Genomic DNA, 12,195 nt, shown 5'->3' with positions numbered 1-12,195 from the left:
TACAGCCTAGTCCCGGTTATCACGTTTACGTTACAATCGACGATTGAGTAAATCACTGTCTCGCCGTTCACTGCCGTTGCTCGGCAATACTTTATTGTTAAATTAACCAGTGTTTCTGCACTCTTATGTCTGTCTTTTTATTCTTGAGTTATTACGCCTGCGTTTCACGTGTTGTAATATCTGAGAGTAATAATAATCACTACACCTCCCCCGCCGCGTCTGTCTGTTTGTGTGTTTGTATGTTCGAGATTATTTTGTTATTTTCGCTAACTATGTTTGTTAATTAAGTACCTGCGAGAATTAAAAGGCTTTTTTTATTTATTTATTTTAGCTTGGCGTAAACTCAAAAACTACTGAACGGATTTTCATGCGGTTTTCACCTATTAATAGAGTGATTCTTGAGGACGGTTTAGGTGTACAATTTGCTAACCAGTGCGAAGCCGGGGCGGGTCGCTACTGTCGCTAGTAATGAATAAATTTTGTTACACAATGTATATATTCGACAAGTTACAGTCTAAATCTGCTTTTGACTATACTAGGGTCTATATCTATAATAACAATAATACAACATACGTCCATACCTACATTTGTAATTCCTATGTATTTTAATGTTAGGTACGTATTTTTTTGTATATTATTATTTGTATCGACTACTACGTTGGTCGTGACATAATACTTTTACAAGCTTTTATTTAGTTTCACCTGACCGTTGTCTGTCTGTCTGTGTGTGTGTAATCAAATCTTGCAAGTTAAATTTGATCCACTTCCCGGTTTCCGATTGATCTGAAATTTTGCATACATAGGTAAGTCGGGTGACAATTCAATATTATGGTGTCATCGAGCTGATCTGATGATGGAGACCGGAGGTGGCCATAGGAACTCTGTGATAAAACAACGAAACCTAATTGTGTTTGGGGTTTTTAGAATGGTCTCGATGAGTATTAGTTGCTTGTGGAAAAAAAGTACAGTCGGCGATAAAAGCTTGTACCAAAAATGAAATTTTTGCCGAAAACTTATTTAATATCAAAACGTAATTTCATACCAACTAGTGTCATTGTTACTAGGACTTTTCTAAAGGTTTAATTCCCTTTAGAAAAGTCCTAAATAAGTGCTAACTATTTATATCAGTGAACTTTCGCCTTGGTTGTCGATTATGCTTAAGAATAAGGTATCTACTTAAACGGTTCAACATGTCTCGACGTAATCGTCTAATGTACCTATTAGCGAACAATTCATATTACACAGATACGCGCGTTATGTACTTTCCCGCGATCATGGCACTTGCAGCTGTCCAGCCAGCAGGCCTATTATGTCCTATTCCAGTGATTTTCAAACTTTTTCATGACGCGACCCCCTTAGTACGAACAAAATGTTTCGCTTATGCATTGTTTTAAGGCTGACAGAGGCGACCCACGGTTTGAAAAACACTGCCCTATTCGAACATATTGAACTCACAGTACCTACTTATCCCTTGTAAGTATTTTTATAAGTAGCATGATGTAGCGAGTGATGCCAAAAGGTAATAATAAAAAAATGAGAGAATAGAAAAGAATTTATTCATCAAAATAAGTAAACATTTGAAACTTATCTAAAATAGGCACATATCTCTAAATAAATTAAAAGTCATGCACGCAAATTAAAAGAACAAACACAACGTAAATACAGAATTTATTTTGTCAAAATAAAATAAACTAAATTAAAAATTAAATTTCATAACAAAAATCAATTACAACTTAAAATTAAATTACAATAAGATTAATGAAATAAATTACAATGAGAGAATTGGTTTTATAAACCGTACCTGATTTATTTTCGATTGTATTGAACCTATTTGTTTAATGTATATATTTCCTTTTATATAAACAATGCTCAGCCTAAAACGTTGATGATAAGACCTTGAAATTCATCATTCTTTAAATATTGTAGAGCTTTACTAACATTTTTTTTAATTAGAACTTTAATTAATTTAATTTTATTTTTTGAATTAGAAGTTTTTAGGAATTAGAACTTGGGGTTGTGAAATGTTAACGACTTTTACACGGACGAAGTAACGAGCGTAGCTAGTTTCTTCATAATATTATGACACTAAAGGTATTATGCCTAAAGTAATCGTTGCGCGGAAGACCTGCGGTAGTGTGGTATTCTAATGTGGAGGATCATAAAATTCATAAACGGTTGTCTGCTTGTAAGTTATGTATAAGGCCAGTAAATACCAATTTAGTCTTTAGGATCACATTCACGAATTATCGTTACTGTGATCTAAGCACACATCATCATATGTAAATTGAAAAGAAAACTTGTAATACGTGTTGTTCTTCACAAAATTAACGTAACACAATAACCATAATAAAAATGAGTAACCCCCTTATTCATTAACGTTTACTAAAGTTGACAAGCCGATAATAATCGTTTGTCCCTTTACATCATACCAATACGTTGGAAAGGGACAAACGATTAGCACAACCCCATCTCGTCCCGTGGGTGTCGTATAAGGCGACTAAGGGAAAACTGGCGACAGATATGCATATGTGCAAGGCTCGCCCGTATCCTTAGCGGGGTCCTTGCTCACAAGAGCTGTACGCGCGCCACATCGTTAAAAAAAAGGGACAAACGATTATTATCGATTTGTCAACTTTAGTAAACGTTTATGAATAAGGGGGTAAGTATTTAAAATGAATTGAAAGTGCGATTAGTGAATACTGTTTCGTGAATGATGGAGCTGCATGAATAGCTGCAACAATTATATTAATATTAATTCGATCGATCTTGTACATTGTCACACCGCATTAAAAAATAAATAGATTGTATTCAACAATTTACACACGATTAACGTCTCTTAACGATTTCCTTGTTTCCTTTAGTTTAACGCTGCGTTTATCGCATAAAACAACCTCGCGCTTAAAATATAGATAATCGCAGCAGCATTACCGATAATTCCGACAATCATTAGAGCTAGGTGCTGTGCTGATGCCACAGCGCGGCGAACGTGCCTCGTTATGAGCCAAGACTTTTTGTGCGTCCGAGCCACGCAATCTGCGCCGCGCTGCGGGCCGCCGGCGCAATGTCAACTATTTTACAGTTCCGATACCTACCTATTACAATTATCGAACGCTGGTGGCTCGCGTTGAGGCATTGCTATACCATACTTCGATTAAATTCCACACGTTACTCTCTCACGACTGCGCACTAAAATACCTATTTACAAAACCATTTTTCACGAGCTGGATAACATTTTAGCTATGGCTCATTTCAAAAACAACCGCGCGTAATAAACTTTTATGATGTTTTTATTTCATTCCCGTTGTACGAGTAATAACTATTAGTTGGATCAAAAACAAGCAAGTGAGACTAGATATCTAATTGTGCAACTGTGCTATTAGCTAATTATGACAGTGTTACCAAGATGGTTTAACTCGAAGGATACCGGTTTGTGCCACGTATACCCTCCAAACCGATATGGATTTTATGATACAATCGCTCCACAGTTAAGGTGTCGTAACATTAGGTTTATTTATATATATACGCGCGTATGTAATCAGTGCTTTTAAACCAGGAAGAAACGCTTGAAGAGTCATGGTAACGAGCTGCCGTGTGGTGCTCCCGACGGCTCAGCGCAGGCAGTTCGGGTGCTACAGCGTAATTATGTACCTATAGTACCTAATAGTTAGGGATTTAATGCGTAGAGTAAGACCAAGCTAAGTTGGCAGCGATTTTGATAGCCCAGACTATGTTAGTGTTATTTTAAACTTCTATGAAATTATGACGTTTAAATAACACTTGCAGAGTCTGGGCTATCAAAGTCGCTGACATCTTAGCTTCGTCTAACTCTAGCCACATACTGCGCATCACTAACTAGTAATATAGGTAAAGGCCACACTGCGCACTCACACTGGAACCTGTATTTTACGGAAAGTAATCGATATAACTAATTTAACGACTATTAAGATTATTTATGGTATATTTAATGACTATCAAGGTTAGCCGACGAGTCTTAATTTTATGCAATATTGTAGACAGATTTAATCTTTATGTTGTGGGTTTTTTGCTTTAAATCTTTGTTCAACTAGGCCACCTAGCCCACTGACCCAATTTCTTATTTTCCTTGATTATTTTTTGTATGTAAGTATGTATTTTAAATTAGAAATGTCGAAATTACTCGAAATAATATAGGAAAAAGTATTTGTTGTACTTACTAAGAGATATTCTTATAAAAGTATGTAGATGTAAGAAACTGTTAATCTAATAATTCGAATAGATCGTTAGAACTTACCTACATATTTACCTATACCTGTTTACATATTTCTTGTAAAATGGAATATTAACTTCAGTAAGTAAGGTAAACTGGTGCTCGACGCGGTCCCAGTACATGTCATCTTGAAACTTAAATTATTGGCAATATAGGTGACAGCAAGGTGTCATCTATTGGGCATTAGCATGTCGAGCACTAGTACGTTTACCTTACTTGTACCTTCAAGTATACTCCAGTTCCGGTATTCCTACAGTGTAGTCCAAGAGACTTTTTCTAAAATCTAGAGTAGTAGAGCAATTCTCAAAAAGTTTGTACATTTCGATCACATCTTAGATTTATATTAAAAAAACCGGGCAAGTGCGAGTCGGACTGGCGCACGAAGGGTTTCGTACCATAATGCAATAAACTGCAAAAAAAACGGTCACCCATCCAAGTACTGATCCCGCCCGACGTTGCTTAACTTCGGTCAAAAATCACGTTTGTTGTATGGGAGCCCCACTTAAATCTTTATTTTATTCTGTTTTTAGTATTTGTTGTTATAGCGGCAACAAAAATACATCATCTGTGAAAATTTCAACTGTCTAGCTATCACGGTTCGTGAGATACAGCCTGGTGACAGACGGACGGACGGACGGACGGACAGCGGAGTCTTAGTAATAGGGTCCCGTTTTACCCTTTGGGTACGGAACCCTAAAAAATGTGTACCAAATGTGTAAGGAAACTGTTAACAAAAAAGGAATGTTTCTTAGTAACTTTCTGGGACATTTTGGGAAATGTGGTGGAAGTTGTTAAGCTTCATGTACTTTACCAACATACCAATTTTTATAGAAATCTAATTTGTGATCGAAATGTACAAACTTTTTGAGAATTGCTCAGTATACAAAAACCGGCCAAGCGCGAGTCAGACTCGCGCACGAAGGGTTGGAACCCTTCGTGCGCGAAGTACGGATACCATTACGCAAAACACGGCAGATAGACAGATGGACAGCGGAGTCTTAGTAATATAACGGGACCCCCGTCTTTACGCTTTGGGTACGGAACCCTAAAAACCAGTGAAGTTTCAAATATACAACATACAACACATTATGAAATGCATCAAATTATCCTCCTGAACCTCTTGTTTGTGTATGATAATGATCCTGACCGAATTTTTATTATTAGTCATCTTTTTGCATTTTTTTCCACAACGATTTTTTTAACTGTATACAGCACAACCGAGGTTTTTAAACCCACGATTTTCGACCACCACACACATAAGTACATGAAAGGTAAAAGGAGTCCTTAGCAATTTTCGACCACCACACACATAAGTACATGAAAGGTAAAAGGAGTCCTTAGCTATTTTCGACCACCACACACATAAGTACGTGAAAGGTAAAAGGAGTTAGGAACAATCGTGCCAAGCGGCATCGCCTGAGTCAAAAGTGCATACTCACTGCACTCACTTAGCTTACGAGCTCAATTACAAAAAAATCTAAATTTTGAAAGCGTTTATCTCGGAAACTATTGAATCTACAGAGATAGTTCTAATCTGGTATTGTAGCAAATTTAGTCTTCTTTAAAAACGTCTAAGGAAGGTACTATCAAAAACTAGTCCTTTAGGGTTAGAATCGCCCAAAACTAAATAAAAACCGAAATTTTCGCAGGTTTTTCGATTTTTGACAAAGTTGCGTTCGGCGCTCAAGATCACAAGCTTGGATTATTAATGGGGTTGGCAACTGTCAAAGGTTTGCATAGATGGCGCCATCATAGCTTGCCCCTTTTTCTATGAGATTTGGCTTAAAAGGCTGGCATCCAGTGTATTAAAAAAACAAAAATTTGACACAATTATAGGGATTGACAGGGCAAGCTATGATGGCGCCATCTGCTAAAAACTTCCACCGGCCAACCCCATTGGGCCAACATCATAAATAAGTCTGCAAAAAATCAGAACTACCGGATTTGACGCAGAAGAGCCACGTTACAAAATTCTACAATTTCACTGGATTATAAGTAATTAGCTTATTAAAGAGTTTAAAAGCGGTGTGATGCGCGAAGACGCATGTGTAAACAGCCCTAATATACCTAAGTGTAGGTATGTGGGTGAGCTTATCTGAAATGAATTGTAGGTATTTACTACTTACTTTTATCCAAATACGGCGATGGACACGGTAACCAACAACCACGGCTAAGCTTAGAAGCACGTGCGCCGCCACGTCAGATTGTACATAATGTTAGATAACTGCCATTTGTTTTGACGAACCGCCGGTCCGTGAAGGCAATGATCAACTTTGACCTTTCCGAATTTTACGGTCGACATGCAAATTTAATAATACTGAGAGACAAAATAAATGATCAGTAAAAGTAAAATGGGAATAAGTTTTTTATGTCACATATGGCAAGGCTGAAAAGTCTCATCCTTATAAGCCCTACTTGGTGGGTACCGATTGCACAGAGTTCAAGTAACAGCGCGCGGAGCGCGCTGAATGTCGGGCTTCGCCCGACTTATTACTCTTATTAGTGTGAAGGGCGCCGCAGGCGCCGTGTAAGTAACAGCGCGCGGAGCGCGCTGAATGTCGGACTTCGCCCGATCTGTTCCTGTGAAGGGCGCCGCAGGCGCCCTGTAAGTAACAGCGCGCGGAGCGCGCTGAATATCGGACTTCACCCGACCTGTTAGTGTAAATGGCGCCGCAGGCGCTAACATAAGAGCGTATTTTAATGCCAACGGCCTGCGAGCTATTCCATGCCATATATATATATATAGACTTTAATATTATTTAGAACTGCTAAAAATGTAGACTCCGTCTAAGCTAACAAAGTGAGAGAGTGTAAACGTCATATTTTCATAGAAAATTGACATTAATGATGACACAGTCACACTTTGTCATTGGAGATTCCATACAGAGTTAGCTTGGTCCGATTCTATCAATAATTGGACATAGTTTAGGGAAAAGGATATACTTAATCCACGATAATCTGTTAAATAAAATTCAAAAACAAAAGCCATTAATTTAAATGACATAGTTTATGGATGAATCCTTTTCGCTAAACTACGTTCAATTGATACTAAACTCAGTCCGAGTTTATATAATTAGAGTTAGACCAAGAAAACTCTGCAGCGATTTTGATAGCACTCGCAGAACAAGCGTTATTTTAAACATCAGACTTTTATGAAATTATGACGTATAAATAACACTTGCACTGCGTGGGCTATCAAAATCGAATCTCTGCAGACTTTTCTTGGTCTAACTCTAAGTTTTTATAATGTAAGTACTTCTAATGCAATATAAACCGCATTAATAGGTTATTAGTGTTATTACTCGACTTAAGCTGACAAAAAAATATAAGTTATGAGTAGTTATTAATATTTTCTACACGTCTTGAATTTTGGCCGAAGAAACGTGTTTTTTAAACAATTTCAAAAAGTATCTTTTCGATTACTATATTTAAAAGAAACAATATTTTAGTAGAACTGGGATTCATGAGTACCAAATCTTAACTGACATTTTGTATCTGCGCTGGCTGTAAGGTTGACGAAATATAAAGTTAGCCGATCTCTCAAACAAGTTTGTACAAGATCGGCTTACTTTATATTTCGTCAACTTTACCTTTGTTTCCAAAAACTGTGAATTCTAACTGTCATATACTATAAACGTCTTCCAAAATTATTTTCTCGTAACTGGACGGGATCTGGTTGCTCACCGATCCGTTCAAAAATATACATAAGTAGGTACTGAATACAATTAATACATATTAATTATATACAACTAATACATAAATGTAATGGTACTTAATGAAAAGGAATATTGTGTATATTGTTTCGACGAATCAGATACTCTCAATAAAATCTATAGATGAGGCCATAGCTGTTAATAAATATTAAATGACTTTTCACCACACCAGCTCGGAAAGGCTTACTTTGGACTTCAAAAACGGATAGCAAAGTTGCACTTTGCTATCAGTAATTCACATGTGAGGTAAAGTAATCAAATGCAAATTTTGAGTTGTTTTCTTATGTTTGCTGGTAGAATTGACTTTTAGGATGATTTTGGATGATAAATATTTAATAACATTCATTTGAATTTGATTTGGTTTGATTTTGTTTGATATTCTATAATTAATATTTGCTTCGGGTTGGTGCGGTGAAAAATTTTGTGTTTCACTCGGGGGCAAATTTTGTTTAACCCTCGTGCTTTGAAACCCTCGCGACGCTCAAGATTCCATTTTTCGAACCACGGGTTCAATTTTGGAATCTTTCGCTTGCTCGGGTATCAATATTAGCACGAGCGGTTAAACAACAACTTTGCCCCCTTGTAAAACAAATAACTATTATTATCTCTATACGCCTTACTAACTCTGTGTCCTATTGTGAAAAAAAAAACACAACGACAGTGAAGAACAGAATTCTTAATTTGAATTTTTCTGATAAACTGCAATAATAAATATGATTCTTACTGAGCACATTGAGCTGTCCATTGGTTGGAAAGCCCGTTCGAAATTTAAACTTATTTGCAATATAATAAGGTTGTATTTTGTAGATCTCTCTCATACTTATAGTAGGCTATTCAGATAAAATTAAATATCCCACAAAAATAAGCAAGCAGAATTAAACGTTGTGTCAAAGACATAAGTCATAAATTTCAATGCCAAAGTTTTTACTAAGGATCTTTCTCGCTAAAACTACTTCCTAATATGAAATGACCAGTGTAAGCATCAGTTAGCTAGCCCTAAGCAACCAAAGATCAGGCTGCAGTTGAAAAACTAATAAAGATAAAATTAAGCTGATAATTTTCCCGCCGTCTCCATGCTTCTTTAAGTTGGGTATAGACTGGTCAGCTGCCTGTTAGCTATAGTTTTCGCGAAATTCGCGAGGACAATGGTGAAATTTTTTGTATGAAAACTTGCAACTTTAAATGCATTTTTTATCGAAACTATTGCACTCTAAAATGAAGTCAAAATCAGTCCATCGACTCAATTTTTTGCAAGCTTTCTAATGGTAGGTACCCCACACGATACTTACAAATCAAAAATTCAGCCTACCCCTCTCAACCCCCTAAATTTCCCGCTTAAATAAGAAATAAGCAGTTTTGACTTATTTACAATATGAGTGGTGGTAATTGCTATAACTGTTCCAAATTTTAGGTATCTACGTCAAACGGTCTCTGAGAAAAACGCATTTAACTGATTTTCAAGACCGAAGTGATCCCATAAGTGTTCCGTGAACAAAGTTTTGTACGGAACACTAAAAAACAACAACGAGTAATGTTGCTAATACTACTTTGTCAACCTAAGAAATTTTGAAACTGAAATTGAAGAACTATAGCGTTCGTAAAGCATTAACATCGCGAGCGGCTTGATGCAATATGTGCATTATGAATTATGAAAACACTGATTTCTCAGTCATTGACACAAGAGGTTGTTTGTCGACGTAGCCTGGTGAATTTATCACAACATTCATGCTACCTATTTATTTAATATATTCGTAGATATTAAAACATCTGTTTTAAGTTTTTTAACTGACTTCATTTTTCGTCCTACTTTAAGAACAAGTGGTAGCGATACTTACATACATAAAACTTTATATAATTTATGTACCAATAACACAGTGGACGTCAAATATAATATGTTAAGTAATGTTTATTCTGTATATTGTCTATAAGCATGAAAGCTCGCTATTAAGAAGTCTTAGTTGGCTGACACACTTCGGCTGCATAAATCTACATTATTTAAGTACGATATTTATTGTCTCGTATATTCTGCCGTCACTAGGGCTTAGATGAAGCGATCCGACACGACGTTTACGATTCTCATAAACATTTTTATAAACTAAATCCTTTTGATTTAATTAACTTTACAACCCGTTTAACTGTCAATTGATGTTTCTATATCTAACGTGATTTATCTATGTACATTTAACAGCTCATCCCATTTGTGAGGAGCTTTATCACGGAAAATAAGGTTGATTCTGACAGGTTTCGAGTTTTGTTATTGTTCTTTTAAGCATGATCCCGACATTGAGAAATCATTTTACTCGTAGGCATGCGTGAATAAGAACGTAGGCACTCAGAAACATAATGTATATACTTACCTAAGTATGATAAATTAATTTAATTGAATTCATTTATTTAAGAGACGACAGAGGCTCATAAGTCATATTCTTATAGCTTTAAACGAGCAATTCTCGTATACGATCTCAGAAACGGCTCTAATGATTTCGATGAAATTTGTTATAATATGGGGGATTTTCGGGGGCGAAATCGACCTAGCTGGGTCTTATCGCTGGGGAAACGCGCATTTTTGAGTTTTTATATGTTTTGCGAGCAAAGCTCGGTGGTCCCAGATATTGGTTAGTAAAAAAAAAACTAAGAGAGTAAGTAATTATTATCAAAACAAAATAGTAAACTACATAGGAGAAACCGTCACAAAACTAGATTTGAGGTAAGAAGGTAACTGCGCTAAGCTAGTTTACTATGTACCTACATACTACACACGGATGATCTAGCACTGACACAGGACAATCCGGAAAAACAGACCTACTACCTACTAATAATACTTAATTGTTTAGTTTTTATTTTATAAAAATGTGGTTTAGCCAGTGGAACAGTTCTGCCTGAGTAAGTTTGTAGAGCTTAAAAGAAATCCATAACTAAATAAGACCTGACACTGATCTGTATAACGCTTAGCTTGACTAATTATGTAAAAAAATCGGTTCAGCCAAACGCGAGATAATCGCGAACAAATATACATACCTACATACATACGGGTCAAACTGAGAACCTCCTTTTTTTTTGAAGTCGGTTAAGTATGTATAAATGGTGACGACTTATGGAAAAGATATTCAAAAGCCATGAGTATATTGGCATTTAAAATATTTGTATGTTAACAAATGATAACACCCTAACCTTCGTTATTTTCTCGTCCGCTGGGCAATAAAATATTAATTTGGCCTATTGCGCACTCGACTACATATTATGTTTGTTACAAAACGAATATTTCTACAAAAATTTGGCGCGTTTATGTCATTATTTGATATACAATGTTGCGAATTCTTGAATATTTTAATAATATATTTATCCGATGTACAATATTGAAAATAATCCAACCATTGTGCAGTCGGGTAGGTGCAGACATAGTAATGTAAGAAAGTGATTCAATTTCAGCTGTAGGCAAAAGGCACATAAGTAAGTTGAGTACAAACACGTAAATTATCAGTGAGTAGCCGATCTAATCCTAGAGAAGTACTGGAAACTAGATACCTAAGCTTTAATTCTGGTGGATAGAGTTGTCACTTGAAAATAACACATAAATTATAACTTTATGAATGACCTCTGCATTCTGCAATAAACAGTATTCAAATACATATGTATTAAGGTAATAATATCATTAAAAGTTATAACTAACCTTTGACCTTGAACTTTGGGGTTTTCGTGATTCAGAATGTATTAATTTAGTAGTTAGCAAATTTGTATCGCTCTGGCGCCCCGCCCGCACGCGCACGCTCGGCGTGCCACGATCGCAATCGCGCGCATCTCCGCCGCTTTTAACGGTTACGATTACTTATGCCACTTCAAAGCAAGCTAATGGGCACGTTCAAACTAGGCACAGTCTGCGCCTCACGGTGAGCCATCAGTTAGCATGTTTTGTACAGCCTCCTAACTAAGGTAGGTACTTACGCCGCTTAATAATAGTCGCGGTTTCAGTTAAGGAAAACATTGTGGGAAAAATTGAATTATCCCAAAATGACCTAGTTTCTCTCCCGGATTGGAATGTCTAGTGTCCAGGGTTCGCCAAAGACAGGCTTCATCGTATTTCAATCACAAAAATTTCAAAATATGTACATTGTAATGCCCATGCTGATTTGAAATACAAAATACAAACCACTTAGTTAACAGGTATTTGAAATACTGGGTACATAATAATGTATTTGAAATACATTTTTTTTTATCTTAACGGCCTTCCGACGTGTC

The 12,195-nt window shown here is 36.3% G+C and overlaps 1 protein-coding gene and 1 long non-coding RNA gene across 2 annotated transcripts in view; one reads left to right on the top strand and one right to left on the bottom strand.

Annotated features, from left to right (window-relative positions):
* The window catches only part of LOC134804764 (angiopoietin-related protein 2), a 139,641-nt gene that overhangs the window by 15,359 nt on the left and 112,087 nt on the right, over positions 1-12,195 (top strand). The gene's annotated exons all lie outside the window — the stretch shown is intronic.
* LOC134804604 (uncharacterized) lies at positions 8,028-8,628 on the bottom strand. Its single transcript, XR_010146154.1, has 2 exons — positions 8,556-8,628; positions 8,028-8,115 (listed from the first exon to the last, which is right to left on the bottom strand). It is a non-coding gene; the product is annotated as an uncharacterized LOC134804604 (long non-coding RNA).

Source organism: Cydia splendana, chromosome Z (genome assembly GCF_910591565.1).
Source record: "Cydia splendana chromosome Z, ilCydSple1.2, whole genome shotgun sequence".
Lineage (NCBI taxonomy): Eukaryota > Metazoa > Arthropoda > Insecta > Lepidoptera > Tortricidae > Cydia > Cydia splendana.
The sequence above is the reverse complement of the archived record's forward strand: the minus strand, read 5'-3'. Positions and strand labels throughout refer to the sequence as shown.